At 46.3% G+C, this 19,072-nt stretch overlaps 1 pseudogene; it reads right to left on the bottom strand.

Moving 5' to 3' along the window:
• Positions 1-1,599: 1,599 nt before the first annotated feature.
• LOC141021758 (uncharacterized) lies at positions 1,600-17,074 on the bottom strand (annotated as a pseudogene).
• Between the last annotated feature and the right edge of the window lie 1,998 nt (positions 17,075-19,072).

The following is a 19,072-nucleotide window of genomic DNA, read 5'->3' as shown; positions in this document are numbered from 1 at the left end:
GGACGTCACACTTCCTGACCCAGTTCGGAGGGGTCTTCCCGAGTTTACAAGAGTTCCTTTGAAGAAACGCCACAGCTGGCGCCCTCGGAGCCTCGAGGAGGAAGATAGTGCGGAAGTTCGTCAACTCATGAGCAAGATAAAGACGCTCGCCCAGTCCGGATTATCAATAGTCAAGGTAATGGCGACTTCCATAGTGCGGGGGGTTCAGCCACTCCAATACAGAGGGCTTCCCATGTGGCACTACAATGGGGAGGATGACGCCTCCCGCTGCGGCCGGAAGGGTCCGGACACCCCCGCCACTCTGGCCAAAATATTGGCCGAACTGTTCAAAGGGGAGGAAGAGAAATTTCTTCGTATCAAGCGCGGAGATGGATTTTCCATGTACAATCCTCCTAGCTGGGTAAGTCCCAACCCCTCTCCTCTACTCACTCCACTCCCAGAGCCACTTCCAATGAATATTAATCCGTCCATTTTTAACAACACTTGCGAAAGATCTCCGAGGGGCTTCACAGCCCCGCCCCACAGCCAGAGGGCCATAATCGGGACCTTGACCCCGGATTCGAAGAGGATGCGGATATATTCGTGGTGCTCGAGGACGGGGTGTTTTACCAGGCGAGCTATGACGGCACAGAAGTGGCCATCACTGCCGATTATCCCGGTCTTCTCCCTGCTTCCCACGTAAGTAATCATGAGACATCTCCTCCGAAAGAGTTCCCTTGCTCTGCCTCACCCACTGCACTGTCCCGTGCTCAAAAGGGGAGGCGTTCAGCGCCATGCTACCCAAGAGGCAACTCCAAAGAGAGCGACCCCCACACCGGGCAAGCCTTCAAAGAGGAAGGCGAACGAAGGCACGGCCGAGCCTTCATCGAAGAGGTATGGATTTGTAAATATGCCCCTTGGCAGTCGCATCCAACTGTGACTTTTCCGTTTGTCCTATATCAGGAAAAGAGTTCACCGGACTATGTCTGGGGGTCCGGCCAGTCATACTCCCAACAGCCAGGATCCAGATCCTGCTGCGAAGACAGGGGCTGATACGGGGGCGAGGCCAGATTGTCCCTCAGTAGAGGATTCGGATGATGTATCCGTCACGAACTTGGAAGTGGAGAGCGCCATGAATCATCGGCGTCGGAGGGCCCTTTTACGAGACCCCAGCTTTTCAGAAGAGGCATTTAATGCCTTCAGCTCGGCTGATGCATACATCCGAGCTGCTCGAGATGGGCTTACCAGAGCCACAAATCAACATTTAAAAGATGTGCAGGTAAGTTTACATTGTTCCAATATGATAATCATATACAAGTAGCCCCCGAGACTTGAATCAGTTGATATAACTGATTTAATGATCATTGTACAACCAGGTGCTTACGGAGAAGAACCACCTGTTGTCTCAAGAGCTAGAAAGGTGTAGGGCACAGCTAACTGTTGCTACCGCCGAGCTGGAGAAATCCAAGATGGCGTGACCTGGTAATATTCCCCTCCATCGAGGAATGATAATTATATGCCAGCTGTCCTAATACTGTTGCTTATCACATGACAGGATTGTCAGATCAACTGGAGGAGCAACTGAAAGCCGCTCAAGCGGGAGAGAAGGAGTCCAAAAGGCTACTCGCCGCAGGCGAACGTGTGCTGACCCGAGCCTGGGAGGAGAAAAACAAGCTCCAGGATTCCAACACCCAGCTGGGCGAAGAACTGAAAGATGTGCAGGCCCAGCTGGCTGAATCCGTGAAGGAAAATAAAAGGCTACGAGGCGGCATATTAAATATGTGGTCAAACTTACCTTCGAGTAATTCGGAGATGAAAGAACTGATAGAGTTATGTCTGTAGGTATGCTGACGGGCCGTCCTGAAGAGGAGATGTCCGGATCGTCGGGCGATCTGCTGCAAGAGCTGTTGCAAATGCATGAGCAAGCTCGGCAGGCGATGCGAAGTGTTGCCAAGGCCTTATGGCCATCCGCCTCCCCTCCAGGAAGTATGGAGGAGCTTGTACAACTATTCAAGGGAGCGCGGCAGCGTTTCCGATTATGGAAAATATCGGCCTACCGGGAAGGTGCACGAGAGGCCTGGGCCATGGTGAAAACACGGTATACCAAGCTTGATCCGAGTCATATGGCCCGGGTCGGACCTCTAGGGTCAGATGGGAAAGAAGTTCCCCTTAATTTAGTATATGACCAAGTAGAAGTAGCCGCCAAGTATTCCCAACAGGATTGTAAGTTAGACAGCCTGCTGGTCGGTATAGAGGAGGAAATTTTTGAGTCCAAGTGACTATGTACTTTCCTTGACATATGTAACTCTAGCTGAATTGTAAAACGATTATCATGGCAGACCTTTTCGCTTCGACCTCTGGACCCGAAGGTGCGGAGTGTTTCTGAATACCTGAGCGGTAAAATAGTCCGGGGTATGTGTGGAAACAAGGCTGATGCGGAGCATCCCACGTTCATCCCCATGTACACTCCGACTACTCTCCAAGCCCCAAGGATACATATGACAAGACCTCGAACATACGCCATTGGGCACAAGGTGAACTCGCTCCTCTCCGAACCTTCACTTTCTACATGTGAGACATGGCTACTACCTCCAACGTGTGTGCTATGCATTATCAGGTACTTAGAGGAACGCCACGGAGCCACCACATCGAACGGACGAGCTAGCGAGGACGGCAAGTACAAGGACCAAGAGAAGAAGCTGCCCGAAGTCTACAGCCTCCGGACGACCGGACCTCGCCGGACGTCTGATGCCTGGAGACCGCCCCAGCCATAAGGCCCAGCCCCCAACTCTACAGCGACCGGACGACCGACCGAGACCGGACGTCCGACACCTCCCAGGCCCCGGATAACCGAGCGCCACCGGACGACCGGCGCCATGGCGACAGAATGTTATTTACGGAAGTCCGAAGACTTCCGGACGTCCGGACCGTCCCGAGCCTCCGGATGTCCGACACCCACCAGACGTTTGACGCCTGTCTGTGCATAGTGTTGCGGGCCGAAGCCCGTGTACCCCTCACTTACCCCTTCGTGTCCCTAGACTATATATACTCCTCCACCTCCTCCTAGTTAGGGTCAGCAAAGGATTAGCTCATGTTTGTGTGAGAGCTTTGCTCATCCATTACGGATCTACTCCACGAGAGAGACCGCGGCCCCTCTACGGAGAAGATCCCCTTGGATTCAAGACCCCCTCTTGGGTGGCCCCATCAAGACCTCCTCACGGACAAGAACCGGTTACCCTATGTATCGTCCTTTGTTGGATTTGGACCGTGTGATCTCTATGTGTTCGTGGATCTAGCACATGTGTGACTATATCTTGTTGGTTTGAGAGTTCCTCTTGTGTTTTCCCTTGTGTTTCCCCGTGTGTTCTTCGTGTTCTTCATTGGGATCTGCTCCTTTCGTGAAAGATCGGCCATATAGGGTTCCACCCTACATCATCTTGGTATCATGAGCCACGTTGATCACGATTTCGGAGCCTCCCCTCTTTATTTTCCAGCTTGATTTTGGTGTGTTCTTCCCTAATTCAAAAATTCCCCACAAAAATAGCCCCAATTTTTTTTTTTGTGATTTGTTGGTTTGATGATGTTTTGTTGATTTTGATCCATGGATTTGCTTGGTTTCGAGTGGATCTAGCATTTCCCCAAGTTTCCCCATCTTTCATCCACGAAATCTCCTCAATTTTGACCCCAAAATCTCCATTTTCCGCCCAAAATCGCGCCCCGGATCTCAAATCCCGTGTTGACCCCGATTCACCGGACGACCGGCGTTTTACGGACGTCCGGACTCCCCTCGAAGCACCGGACGTCCGTCATCCACCGGACGACCGGAACCAGCCAACAGAATAGAATTTACGTATTTTTGAACCCGATCGGACGTCCGCAACCTGTAGATATTGACTTCGGCATATTTTTGTTTTGTCCATAACTAATTCATCCGAACTCCGATTTTTACGTTCTTTAGCTCGTTTTGAAGCTCTTGACATCCCCCTTCCCATAAAAATACCACAAACATCATTTGACTCCATCAAATTTTGACAACTTTGGCATCTTTGCCTAGGGCTTCCACCACATCATCCGCTACACCAACACCGACTTCCGCAACCTAACCCATTTTGTTCACCATAGCATTAGTGGTTGCTTGAGTAGTGATTTGAGTCTCCTAAGGTGTTTCGGCTACTTAGGGACGATTGCTTCTTCATCAACCACCAACACCACTTCCGCATAGGCTTGCCCACCATACACTTCTTCCACCCCAACTTAACCCAATTTTGTTTGAGTTGTGAGTTGTGTCTCCTAAGGTGTTTCGGCTACTTAGGGACGGTGACCTTCAACTTCGACTCGCATAACCCATCATTCCACTTCCGCATTGCTGAGTGCAAAACTACCACCATTTGACTTTTGCCTTTGAGATTTTGAGTTCGCGGTTTTTCCGTTTCCTAAGGTGTTTCGGCTACTTAGGGACGAGTCTCCATCATCTTGATATCTACATCAAGAACACCGCCACTCCTCATCGCAAAGGACGGTAACCTTGACGACACCATTGTCTATTCCCCTTGCCTTTGCATTGATAACCCCTAGCCCATTTTGCGTCACTCGCCTATCGAGACTAGCCATTTGAGTATTGTCGGCAACGTTACTTGTGCACATTAGTGATCATTGGTCTACACCTTCCATTACATACATACCATATCATATTGGTATCATCATATCATCTCGTGTGCCTCAAGTTTGTTCCCACATATACACATTTGCTATCTTGGTTTGTGCATTGTGCCAAAGTGGCCATACCCAAAAAACGGAATAAGCTTTTAAGCAAAAGAGAAAGAGCAAAGAAGCTTGTAAGCAATAGCCATAGCATCTACCACATTGCATCAGATTGTGATATCCGATCATCTTGGATCAAACACCGGGAACCATACATATATAGCATACTTGGGATAGAAAGTGTATCCATTTTGCATATCATAGGTTGTGCACAAGTGTCGTATCCGCCTATAGAGCAATCGTGCTACCGTCTCTCTTGAGTTGTGCAACACGAGCGTCTTCCGTGGATTCCACATTTTGTGCTCATTCCTTGGTTGCACGATGATAGAGGCAAAGGTGTCCCGTCTTTCGATGAGATGATGGATATCGCTTTGGTGGAAGTCGACTTTGACGATCCGACTACAAACGTGCGATGACGTCGCGCCTTAGCAACCGCTAAACCAACTCCGAGAGGTTATTGACCACGCCGGAGCACGATCAACCTGACCACGAGGGTCTGTTTCCTGCGAGCAAACAAAGAACAAGCAAGAAACTGAGATTGCAATCTGGATATTGTGAATATAAGATGAAAGCTTTATTGATCAAGGTGGGGTTCTGTGACGCCTTTGTCTGGTCGTTGAACACAAACGAAGTACGCGAAGTTGCAGCTATGGCGAACTTTTAATCTAAACAAAACCCAAAGTCTAAACGGTGCCCTAAGGGCTGTATATATGGAGGAAGAGGGGGAATTTCGTGGCCCTTGGAGAAGGGGTCCGAAACCAACCCTATCTCTTGTTTCCCCACACACACGGACTCTAAAAACAGCCTATACTTATGTATTTCGAAATTACATGGGCCTGGCCCAATAATAAGGTGACGCAGCACCTAGAATAGCCTCTGGACGAAATTTATGAAGTGGCATCTTGCATATTTCTTCCAAGGCTTCATTCACTCCTTATGGTGGCTTCAAAGTCCTGAAATCATCACTGGTAACTCCGTTCTTGTTCCCCTTGCGCATGCCATCAACTCCATGCTTGTTCTTGCTCCAATATTCATCCTTCTCCAAGCCAGGCCCTTCATTTGTAAGCAAAACAAAAGTATCCAATTTAGGCAGCATCATATTCTCATGAACATTAGAATCATTACCAAGAAACGAAAGTACCTGGTAATTTAATTGGCGTGCGCGAGCTCTAGTAATTGGTCCATTATATGTAACAGTAGGGGTTGCGGTTGTAACAATGGTATTGATGTCCTCATCATCCTCCCCTTCTTGAAATGAAGTCGTCCTCGATGGAAGCTCATCTTCCTCACCCAAATAAGGCTTCAAATTTGCAATGTTAAAAGTGGGACTAACCCCAAAATCTGCAGGTAGCTCAAGTTTATATGCATTATCATTTATTTTCTCTAACACCTTAAAAGGACCATCAGCATGTGGCATTAGCTTTGATTTGCGCAAATTAGGAAATCTATCCTTACGCAAAAGTAACCAAACAAGATCTCCAGGTGCAAACACAACATGTTTTCTACCCTTATCTCCAGCAAGTTTATATTTAGCATTCATACGCTCAATGTTGTCCTTAGTTAACTCATGCATTTTTAAAATCAATTCAGCACGTTCTTTAGCATCAAAATTAACCTTCTCCGAAGATGGAAGAGGCAACAAATCAATTGGTGCACGAGGTAGGAAACCATACACAATTTGAAAAGGGCACATCTTAGTAGTAGAATGCAATGAACGATTATAAGCAAATTCAATATGAGGCAAGCATTCTTCCCACATTTTCTTATTATTCTTCAAAACAGCCCTAAGCATAGTACACAATGTTCTATTGACTACTTCAGTTTGTCCATCAGTTTGGGGGTGACAAGTAGTACTAAAAAGCAGTTTAGTCCCCAACTTAGCCCATAAACATCTCCAAAAGTGGCTAAGAAATTTAGTATCACGATCTGAAACAATAGTATTTGGCACACCATGCAAGCGAATAATTTCACGAAAGAACAAATCAGCAACATTAACAGCATCATCACTTTTATGACATGGTATAAAGTGTGCCATTTTCGAGAATCTATCCACGACAACAAATATGCTATCCCTCCCCTTCTTTGTTCGAGGTAAACCTAAAACAAAGTCCATAGATATATCTTCCCAAGGAACACTAGGTACAGGCAAAGGCATATATAAACCATGAGGATTGAGTCGTGACTTAGCTTTTTGACATGTAGTGCAGCGAGCAACAAAACGCTCAACATCTCGTCTCATCTTTGGCCAAAAGAAATGTGTAGCAAGTACGTCCTCCGTCTTCTTCACGCCAAAGTGTCCCATTAATCCTCCTCCATGCGCCTCCTGCAACAACAAAAGACGAAGAGAGCTAGCTGGAATGCATAGCTTGTTAGCATGGAACACAAATCCATCATTAACGACAAACTTGTTCCAGGTTCTTCCTTCTTTACAATTCTGCAATACATCTTTAAAATCAGCATCATGCACATATTGATCTTTGATGGTCTCCAAACCAAATATTTTGAAGTCAAGTTGTGAAAGCATAGTATAGCGACGAGACAATGCATCAGCAATAACATTTTCTTTACCCTTCTTGTGTTTAATGACATAAGGGAAAGTTTCAATGAATTCAACCCATTTAGCATGTCTACGATTCAGTTTAGCTTGACTTTTAATATGTTTCAAAGATTCATGATCAGAATGTATAACAAATTCTTTGGGCCATAAATAATGTTGCCATGTTTCTAAAGTCCGAACAAGAGCATATAGTTCTTTATCATAAGTAGAATAATTCAGACTAGGCCCACTCAATTTTTCCGAAAAGTATGCAACAGGTTTGCCATCTTGTAATAACACACCACCTATTCCAATTCCACTAGCATCACATTCAAGCTGAAAAGTCTTATTAAAATAAGGAAGTTGGAGTAAAGGAGCATGTGTCAACTTATCTTTCAATACCGTGAAGGCTTCTTCCTGTGCGGTACCCCAAAAAAAGGCACATCCTTCTTTGTAAGCTCGTTGAGAGGTGCAGCAATGGTGCTGAAATCTCTCACAAAACGCCTATAGAAACCAGCGAGGCCAAGGAAACTCCTCACTTGTGTGACCGTTTTGGGCTGCGGCCAACTCTCAATAGCTTCAATCTTGGCTTTATCAACTTCAATTCCCTATGGAGTAACAACATAGCCAAGAAAAGATACTCGGTCGGTGCAAAAGGTGCACTTCCCAAGGTTACCAAACAAACATGCATCACGTAGAGCAATAAAAACAGCACGTAAATGTTCCAAATGTTCTTCCAAAGATTTGCTATAAATCAGTATATCATCAAAATAGACTACCACAAATCGTCCAATGAAACTACGTAAAACTTCGTTCATTAGTCTCATGAAACTACTAGGTGCATTAGTTAACCCAAAAGGCATGACTAACCACTCATATAAACCAAACTTAGTTTTAAATGCAGTTTTCCATTCATCTCCCAATTTCATATGAATTTGATGGTATCCACTACGCAAATCAACTTTGGAGAATATTGTAGAGCCACTCAATTCATCAGAGCATATCATCTAGCCTAGGAATAGGATGACGATAACGAATACTAATATTATTAATGCCTCTACAATCAACACACATACGCGACGTACCATCCTTTTTAGGCACTAGTATAATAGGAACAGCACAAGGACTAAGAGATTCGCGTATATAACCTTTGTCGAGCAGCTCCTGTACTTGACGCATAATCTCTTTCGTCTCCTCTGGATTGGTACAGTATGGTGCACGGTTGGGTAGCGATGCACCGGGAATTAAGTCAATTTGATGCTCAATCCCTCGAATAGGTGGTAATCCCGGTGGCACGTCTTGTGGGAAGACGTCAGCGAACTCCTGCAAAATGTTAGTGACAGCAGGGGGCAAAGAGGAAGGCACGTCCTCGAATGAAAATAATGCCTCTTTGCACACAAAAGCATAGCAAACAGATTTGCTGAAATCTAGCTCATCAATATCAGATTTTGTGGCAAGTAAACATGCACTTTTCAATTTAATTTCAGAAACAACACTAGATGGTTTAGTAGTAGGTTTCATTTGTTGCTCAAATTCTTTTGCCACAATCTGATTTTCACTCTTATTTTTCTCCTGTTTTGCTTTATTAGCTCTATTAATGTCATCTTTCAAAATGGAATCAGGAGTCATAGGAAGCAAAGTAATATTTTTATCCTTATGAACAAGAGTATACTGATTATTTCTACCATGGTGTACAGAATTTTTATCAAATTGCCATGGTCTACCAAGTAATAAGGAACATGCTTGCATGGGTACCACATCACAATCAACATAATCAGCATATGTAGAGATACTAAAATGCACACGAACAGTACGTGTTACCTTAACCTTGTCGCTGTTGTTGAACCATTGGATGTAGTAAGGATGTGGATGTGGTCTTGTGGTGAGAGATAGCTTCTCCACCATCTCCATGCTAGCCAAGTTGTTACAGCTCCCTCCATCTATGATGACGCGAACAGAACGTTCCTTCACAACTCCCTTTGTATGGAACAAATTATGCCTCTGATTTTGCTCTGCTTGTGTGACCTGCACACTCAAAACACGTTGAGCAACTAAACATTCATACCTGTCAGCGTCTTCAGGAGCCATGTATTGCGTCTCATTTTCAGAATCATCTCCACCATGTTCTTCACGTGTAATAAGAGCCAAAGTCTCCTCATCATAGTCACTAGCGGACTCATACCCACCATCCTCAGTAGCAATCATTACACGCTGAGATTTGCATTCTCTCGCATAATGTCCTCTTCCCTTACAACGACGACAAATAATATCACTTGTGTGCCCTGTCGATGCCATGGAAGAAGAAGAGCTCTGTGCAGGCCCGGCAGGTGCGCTCTTGGCAGATAGTGGTGGTTGTGCCTGCTTTCTTGTATCACGGCTGGAGGTGGAACCTGATGGAGGTGCTAGTGCAGTGGAAGTAGAAGATGCACGCGGTGTCCATGATGAAGGTCGACCTGCAGAAAAGTTAGTTCGCGCCAATGGCTGTCGATCCTGCACTTCACGTTCAGCTTTACAAGCAAGATGGAATAAACGAGTGATATTATTATAATCCTTATACTCTAGAATGGTCTGAATCTCTTTATTTAATCCACCCATAAAACGTGCAAGCATAGCTTCATTCTCCTCAACAATACCACATCTAATCATGCCAGTTTGTAATTCCTGATAATATTCTTCTACAGAATTTTTCCCTTGTCTTAAGCGCTGCAATTTTTGAAGTAATTCACGTTGATAATATGGTGGAACCCAACGAGTACGCATAGCAGTTTTCAAAGCAACCCAAGTAGCTGGAACAGGATATAATCTACAATGTTCAGACCACCAAACACATGCAAAGCTAGTGAAAGCACAAACAGCAGCAGGAACATGTCTCTCCTCAGGATATTGTAAACATGTAAATCGTTGTTCAGTTTCTAACTCCCAAGTAAGATATATATCAGGAACATATCTACCCTCAAATGGTGGAATATTCAATTTTAGTTTAGGGAGATGGTCATGATCTCGTACCTGAGGTGGTGGTGCCGGCCTACCATTGCGAATATATACCTGAGGTCGACCTGCTGGTGGTGGTGCTGGTGGCTGCACGTAGTTCTGATTTTGATCAACCTCATCCTCATAATCGCCCGCATAATCGTCATCCTCCTCAGCCGCCGCAGTAGCAGGAGCCAAAGAAGCATCAACAGTAGGTGCAGCGGCACCCGAATTTTGACCAGTCTCAATTGGAACGCGCTGTGCTTGTCCCACTTGATTTGGAAGGCGGCGTTGGAGATGTGGTTGTTGTTGTTGTAGAGGTGCGACATGTGCAGCCGGTGGTGGTTGGGGAAGACGCTTGAGTAATTCAGTAAACTTATTATCCGGCTTTGTCTCGAACGACTTCTCCACGGCATCTATCTTCTCCATAGCCTCTTCAAATCTGTTTAGCACATCTCCCACCTGGCCACTCATCATTTGCTGAAATTTATCATGCAACTCCTTGTTCGTCATGTTCTCCTAATCAGTCTCATCGGCTTGTGATCCTGCCATAGTTAGCAGCAATAGAAACACAAAAGAATATGATCCTGCAGACTACTAGGAAGTGGTGGTGATGGTGGTGTGTCACAAAACCTTCAAGCGAATCTCAAATTCTTACCAGTTCTTACCCAGCAGCAGGTGGTGATCGGCAACCGTTGTAGTCAAAACTCTCAAAGCTTGGATAGAGCGATTACCAGGGAGAGTCAAACGCACGATGTAGATGTATGTGGAGCTGGGAAGGCTTATAATATGGTAGCAAAAATGGTCAGCAATAATCAATTCAGAGATGCAAAGTTGAATAAACGCTCAACGACAGTACTGTGCTGGTCCTAGGCTAGACCGTGCTAGAGACGCGAGCCTAGAACACTAACAAAATCACGGCGCTACACGTAAACAAGGGAAAAGCACACTCTGGAAATTTTTTTTGCTCTTTTTTTCTTGCGCTCCCCTTTTTTTTTGCGAAAAATCACTATAATGGCGAGTGTCTCAAAACTCTTCCCAGGTCAAACTGACAGGATGGGCACAAAAAAAATTTGACTATTTTTTTTCGGAAATCAGGGCAGCGACGACGAAAAAGTGCGACAAAAAATCACTATGATGGCGAGTGTCTCAAAACACTCCCCGGGACCTAAAAATAGGATAGGGAAAAAATATTTTTGGTCGCCGAAATTTTGGCCTAAAAACTGCCCGGGGGTCTCCAGAGTTTTTTTTCCCGAGACCTACTCAGGCAAGGAAACACGCAACGGAAAATAGATGGATCTCTAAAACAAACCGAATATGAAAAGAACTCGGATTAGTGGTGGATATATGGTGTTAGGAGATGGCAGCGGTGGTGGTATATGGTAGCGGTGGTGGTATATGGATACGGATCGGTAGTGGTATATGGATACGGATTGGTGGTGGTATATGGATACGGATTCAGAGCGGTGGCGGATAAGCAATGGTGGTAGATGGCAAGGCGATGATGATGGTGCGGCGGCGGCGTGACAACTTATGACCAGAACTCGAAACTCTAAAAGACTAGACTCTAAGACCAGCAACTTGACACGACGATGCAACCGCAAATTCAACAAAGCGAAAACCCTAAAAAGATTATGCAAAGGCTCAGATTGGTTCGGATAGGATGAACTAACCCTATTTTTTTTGGCTTTTTCGTGGACTATAGGTATGAAGAACAAACTCGATCTAAACTACGAAAAACTGTAAAATCTCACCGAGCAACCTGGAAATCTGATACCACTTGATAGAGGCAAAGGTGTCCCGTCTTTCGATGAGATGATGGATCGCTTTGGTGGAAGTCGACTTTGACGATCCGATTACGAACGTGCGATGACGTCGCGCCTTAGCAATCGCTAAACCAACTCCGAGAGGTTATTGACCACGCCGGAGCACGATCAACCTGACCACGAGGGTCTGTTTCCTGCGAGCAAACGAAGAACAAGCAAGAAACTGAGATTGCAATCTGGATATTGCGAATATAAGATGAAAGCTTTATTGATCAAGGTGGGGTTCTGTGACGCCTTTGTCTGGTCGTTGAACACAAACGAAGTACGCGAAGTTGCAGCTATGGCGAACTTTTAACCTAAACAAAACCCAAAGTCTAAACGACGCCCTAAGGGCTGTATATATGGAGGACGAGGGGGGAATTTCGTGGCCCTTGGGGAAGGGGTCCGAAACCAACCCTATCTCTTGTTTCCCCACACATACGGACTCTAAAAACAGCCTATACTCAAGTATTTCGAAATTACATGGGCCTGCCCCAATAATAAGGTGACGCAGCACCTAGAATAGCCTCTGGACGAAAGTTATGAAGTAGCATCTTGTATATTTCGTCCAAGGCTTCATGCACGCATTATGGTGGCTTCAAAGTCCTGAAATCATCGCTGGTAACTCCATTCTTGTTCCCCTTCGCATGCCATCAACTCCATGCTTGTTCTTGCTCCAATGTTCATCCTTCTCCAAGCCAGGCCCTTCATTTGTAAGCAAAATAAAAGTATCCAATTTAGGCAGCATCATATTCTCATGAACATTAGAATCATTACCAAGAAACGAAAGTACCTGGTAATTTAATTGGCGTGCGCGAGCTCTAGTAATTGGTCCATTATATGTAACAGTAGGGGTTGTGGTTGTAACAATGGTATTGATGTCCTCATCACACGACCCCATTTATCTATCCGTGTGTGTGTTTCCGTGTGCCATTCATTGTTATTGGTCTACTTGTTACACTTGCGAATTTGTGAATCTCTTTCAACATTATTGACTCTTGCTAACATTTTGCATCAAATTTTTGTGCCACTATCCTCACCGAGCTCCACCATAAGCCTTACTTGTGTAGGTGTGAGAAATCGACGAGATCAGTACCAATTGTGTTATTTCCTTGTTACATCATTGAGTGATCATTGATCCATTTTCAACATCGGTCAAGGTACATTTGGTATAGTTCTTCTCTTTCTCTCACTCATATTTGCTCGAGTTTTGTGATGGATAGGCAAGGCATTTCATCTCCGGTCTTCGACAACAATGACTGCGTGAACAACTACATCACCAAATCGTCAATCTTTGATCTACAACGACAAATGCAAGGCGCACAATCAAGATTGCAAGAGCGCATCGAGAACCTCTCCATCGACATTCATCACTCCGAAGCAAGGAAAAGGGACTACATCGACAACAAGCTTTCCGAACAAAAGGAGGAGCAAGATGCAAGGATGGAGGAGATTCAGACCTTGTTCATCAACCGTTCTTCCCCTTCATCATCCTCAAGTCACAAGTCTTCGGAGCGCAAACAAGATACAAGCGCAAGTCGTTCACGTCCACATCTCCATGGCGACCACCATCACGTTCGTGATCTACATCGCCATGAAGGGCAAGTCACCTCCAAGCATCATATGCACGACGACGACGAACGACATCAACTATGAGCTCAAGTGCGACAACGACACCATCATCATGAAGATGCTCCACAAGCGCAAATGCACAAGTCCCAACAAGCCCTACTTCATGCCAAGGCCAAGCATCAAGAGCACAAGAAAAGACCGCGAGACGAGCACCACCAATACGGAGCTACGGCTACACCAACCACTTCGGCATCTTCGCCAAGTGTTCTCAAGGCATCTTCACCTTTGGACATACGACATCTTCGCCTACTTCCCATGAGTTCGCCTACATCAACATCTTCAACAACAAGGCGACCACCTATACGCGAGGGTGACACTTCCATCTTCGCAAGCCCCTCAAGAAAGATGCCGAGCATGGCCAATTCCCTTCGGTCATGGAGACGAGCTCCGAGGTGCCACATCATATGGGCCACCAACTACAAGACGGTGACAAGAAGGTCGAGCTAGGGCCATCCCCTTCGACCACGGTGACGAGCACGAACCTCTTCAACAACACGAAGACGGCGCCCATATTGGACTCATACTCCGAGTCAAGCTACACGAGCGCACATGAGACCTTATCTTTGGTCTTAGAGGAGAGTGATGTTGTGCCATCTTCGGCCTTCATCCACGGCCACGACTACGACATGATTGAGCATGGAGACGTTTGCACCAACATCTCTCCGACACCCATATATAATGAGATGTCCCAATTGCCATGTGAGGAGAGTCACCAACCCATGAGTCATATGAGTGACTCCACCATATGTGACATTGAGTGCATTTCCTATGAGAGGACGAGTGTGACCACCACTAGCCCCACACTTGAGAGCATGACACATCCTATGTGAGGTTGAGAGCCATTTGAGTGACTCCACCAACCATACGAGTGAGAGCATCCTTGAGGGAGTGTGTGAGCCACAACACTCAGAGAGTGAGGTAGTTGACACGGCACGTGAAGCCACTATGATTTCTAACGACTTAACCTCTACTCCGAGTGTGTTTTCTTCTTTGGTGCTAGGTCTCCTACATGACGACATGCCTATCCTCGACGAGTCCAAACCTTCAATGGAGAAGATGATGGCCATGGTGGACGATGATGCACCCCCCACATGGTACCATCAAGATGAAGATGACCACGACTTGGTATTCGACACCTCACCTACAACACATCAGCGATGTTCCAAAGGTATCATAGGTAATGGTACTTCACTTGTCCCACTAGCGGACTATCTTACCAATGATTGCTTGCATGATGTTGATCCACCTATTCCCATGCTTCATGCTAGTGCGACTTCTTCATGTCATGACTTACCAATTTATGATGAATATGATGATGAGCATGTTGAGTTGCCTAGTTGTGATGCTATGCTCCATAGGATATCTTGTGAAAATTCTATTGGTCACGCCATGTTTGACAATCCTTTGAACTTGTCATATGCTATGAGTGAGATCTCCCATATTGCATCATTTCAATCTCAACATAGTAACTATGCATGCCCCATTAAAATAAATCCCATTTGCACTTATGGCATAGATGACGAGATGATGGTCGTTGGCTTTTGTTTTTCTTGTGATGATATTGCCATGCTTCCTTTACATGATTTGCGTAATTCATCTACTATACCATGCCATGATGACATTGTTCCAAATATGCATTGTTTTGAATGTTGTGAATATTCTCCATGTGATGTTTCCACTAATGCTCATGAGGAGACCCCCGTAGTTTCCTTAGGAGATTTTGATTCATTCCATACTTTGCATGATTCCCATAATTGCGTGCACCATATGCATTCCATGAATAACAATGCTCTACATATTTCTTGTGATGCATTACATAATTTGAGTCTCCATTATGCTATACATAATAACCAACCTCTCATGATGGATGACATGTTTCTATATCACGCATCTCATTTATTTGAGCATTGGCTATTTTGTGCTAACCAACACATACACGTATGCATCATGATGGATGATGTGTACATCTACCACGCACACACAATTTTCCTTTTGCCTTTGTTTTGTGTAGGTACTCATGTATAATCGTCAACCTCTCAATCCCAAGAGTTGACGAAACGAGCTCTTGAGAGCACCGACGATTTGGGATCCCGTGGACTATCCTTACCACCATTCCTTTTGCGCAAGGACTACGCGCATCTCTTTTACTTGTCTCTCACACGGCTATGGGCTATTTACCACTTGTCACCTTATGCCCATTCTATCATGTTCACTCTTCATGTTATGCTTGTTTCTATGCCTTTGCCATGCAATTGTGACCCTTGCTTGCATCTACCCATGATTCGCCATTATGCTACTCCTATGTGTATTTGCATGCTTGGTGGAGATCCTTGTTGCTATTGCCATGATTATCATGTGCCTCATGCTATTGTTGATTCTTGTGTTGGGAGAGTCATTATAACTCATTGCTATTCACATATGGCCTCTCGCCAATACATTGATGATACTTTCCTCATATCTTGCTTTCATGCTTGTGCTATGACATGTGAATTATTCATGCTCGAGGACGGGGTGTTTTACCAGGCGAGCTATGACGGCACAGAAGTGGCCATCACTGCCGATTATCCCGATCTTCTCCCTGCTTCCCACGTAAGTAATCATGAGACATCTCCTCCGAAAGAGTTCCCTTGCTCTGCCTCACCCACTGCACTGTCCCGTGCTCAAAAGGGGAGGCGTTCGGCGCGCCATGCTACCCAAGGGGCAACTCCAAAGAGAGCGGCCCCCACACCGGGCAAGCCTTCAAAGAGGAAGGCGAACGAAGGCACGGCCGAGCCTTCATCGAAGAGGTATGGATTTGTAAATATGCCCCTTGCCAGTCGCATCCAACTGTGACTTTTTCGTTTGTCCTATATCAGGAAAAGAGTTCACCGGACTATGTCTGGGGGTCCGGCCGGTCATACTCCCAACAGCCAGGATCCAGATCCTGCTGTGAAGACAGGGGCTGATACGGGGGCGAGGCCAGATTGTCCCTCAGTAGAGGATTCGGATGATGTATCCGTCATGAACTTGGAAGTGGAGAGCGCCATGAATCATCGGTGCCGGAGGGCCCTTTTACGAGACCCCAGCTTTTCAGAAGAGGCATTAAATGCCTTCAGCTCGGCTGATGCATACATCCGAGCTGCTCGAGATGGGCTTACCAGAGCCACAAATCAACATTTAAAAGATGTGCAGGTAAGTTTACATTGTTCCAATATGATAATCATATACAAGTAGCCCCCGAGACTTGGATCAGTTGATATAACTGATTTAAGGATCATTGTACAACCAGGTGCTTACGGAGAAGAACCACCTGTTGTCTCAAGAGCTAGAAAGGTGTAGGGCACAGCTAACTGCTGTTACCGCCGAGCTGGAGAAATCCAAGATGGCGTGACCTGGTAATATTCCCCTCCATCGAGGAATGATAATTGTATGCCAGCTGTCCTAATACTGTTGCTTATCACATGACAGGATTGTCAGATCAACTGGAGGAGCAACTGAAAGCCGCTCAAGCGGGAGAGAAGGAGTCCAAAAGGCTACTCGCCGCAGGCGAACGTGTGCTGACCCGAGCCTGGGAGGAGAAAAACAAGCTCCAGGATTCCAACACCCAGCTGGGCGAAGAACTGAAAGATGTGCAGGCCCAGCTGGCTGAATCCGTGAAGGAAAATAAAAGGCTACGAGGCGGCATGTTAAATATGTGGTCAAACTTACCTTCGAGTAATTCGGAGATGAAAGAACTGATAGAGTTATGTCTGTAGGTATGCTGACGGGCCGTCCTGAAGAGGAGATGTCCGGATCGTCGGGCGATCTGCTGCAAGAGCTGTCGCAAATGCATGAGCAAGCTCGGCAGGCGATGCGAAGTGTTGCCAAGGCCTTATGGCCATCCGCCTCCCCTCCAGGAAGTATGGAGGAGCTTGTACAACTATTCAAGGGAGCGCGGCGGCGTTTCCGATTATGGAAAATATCGGCCTACCAGGAAAGTTCACGAGAGGCCTGGGCCATGGTGAAAACACGGTATACCAAGCTTGATCCGAGTCATATGGCCCGGGTCAGACCTCTAGGGTCAGATGGGAAAGAAGTTCTCGATAATTTAGTATATGACCAAGTAGAAGTAGCCGCCAAGTATTCCCAGCAGGATTGTAAGTTAGACAGCCTGCTGGTCGGTATAGAGGAGGAAATTTTTGAGTCCAAGTGACTATGTACTTTGCTTGACATATGTAACTCTAGCTGAATTGTAAAACGATTGTCATGGCAGACCTTTTCGCTTTGACCTCTCGACCCGAAGGTGCGGAGTATTTCCGAATACCTGAGCGGTAAAATAGACCGGGGTATGTGTGGAAACCAGGCTGATGCGAAGCATCCCACGTTCATCCCCGTGTATACTCCGACTACTCTCCAAGCCCCAAGGATACATATGACAAGACCTCGAACATACGCCATTGGACACAAGGTGAACTCGCTCCTCTCCGAAACTTCACGTTCTGCATGTGAGACATGGCTACTACCTCCAACGTGTGTGCTATGCATTATCAGGTACTTAGAGGAATGCCACGGAGCCACCACATCGAACGGACGAGCTAGCGAGGACGCCAAGTACAAGGACCAAGAGAAGAAGCTGCCCGAAGTCTACAGCCTCCGGACGACCGGACCTCGCCGGACGTCCGACGCCTGGAGGCCGCCCTAGCCATAAGGCCTAGCCCCCAACTCTACAACGACCGGACGACCGACCGAGACCGGACGTCCGACACCTCCCAGGCCCTGGATGACCGAGCGCCACCGGACGACCGGCGCCACGGCGACAGAACGTTATTTACGGAAGTCCGAAGACTTCCGGACGTCCGGACCGTCCCGAGCCTCCGGACGTCCGACACCCACCAGACGTCCGACGCATGTCTGTGCACAGTGTTGCGGGCCGAAGCCCATGTACCCCTCACTTACCTCTTCGTGTCCCTAGACTATATATACTCCTCCACCTCCTCCTAGTTAGACGCAAAGGATTAGCTCATGTTTGTGTGAGAGCTTTGCTCATCCATTACGGATCTACTCCACGAGAGAGACCGCGGCCCCTCTACGGAGAATATCCCCTTGGATTCAAGACCCCCTCTTGGGTGGCCCCATCAAGACCTCCTCACGGAGAAGAACCGGTTACCCTATGTATCGTCCTTTGTTGGATTTGGACCGTGTGGTCTCTATGTGTTCGTGGATCTAGCACATGTGTGACTATATCTTGTTGGTTTGAGAGTTCCTCTTGTGTTTTCCCTTGTGTTTCCCCGTGTGTTCTTCATGTTCTTCATTGGGATCCGCTCCTTTCGTGAAAGATCGGCCATATAGGGTTCCACCCTACATCACAGGCGTAGGGGTCATAGTTGCTTGAACAGACAAGTTGTATCTGGCAAGTTATGTTATATTACAT

The sequence above is a fragment of the Aegilops tauschii genome, chromosome 4, assembly GCF_002575655.3.
Source record: "Aegilops tauschii subsp. strangulata cultivar AL8/78 chromosome 4, Aet v6.0, whole genome shotgun sequence".
Classification (NCBI taxonomy): Eukaryota; Viridiplantae; Streptophyta; class Magnoliopsida; order Poales; family Poaceae; genus Aegilops; species Aegilops tauschii.
The sequence above is the reverse complement of the archived record's forward strand: the minus strand, read 5'-3'. Positions and strand labels throughout refer to the sequence as shown.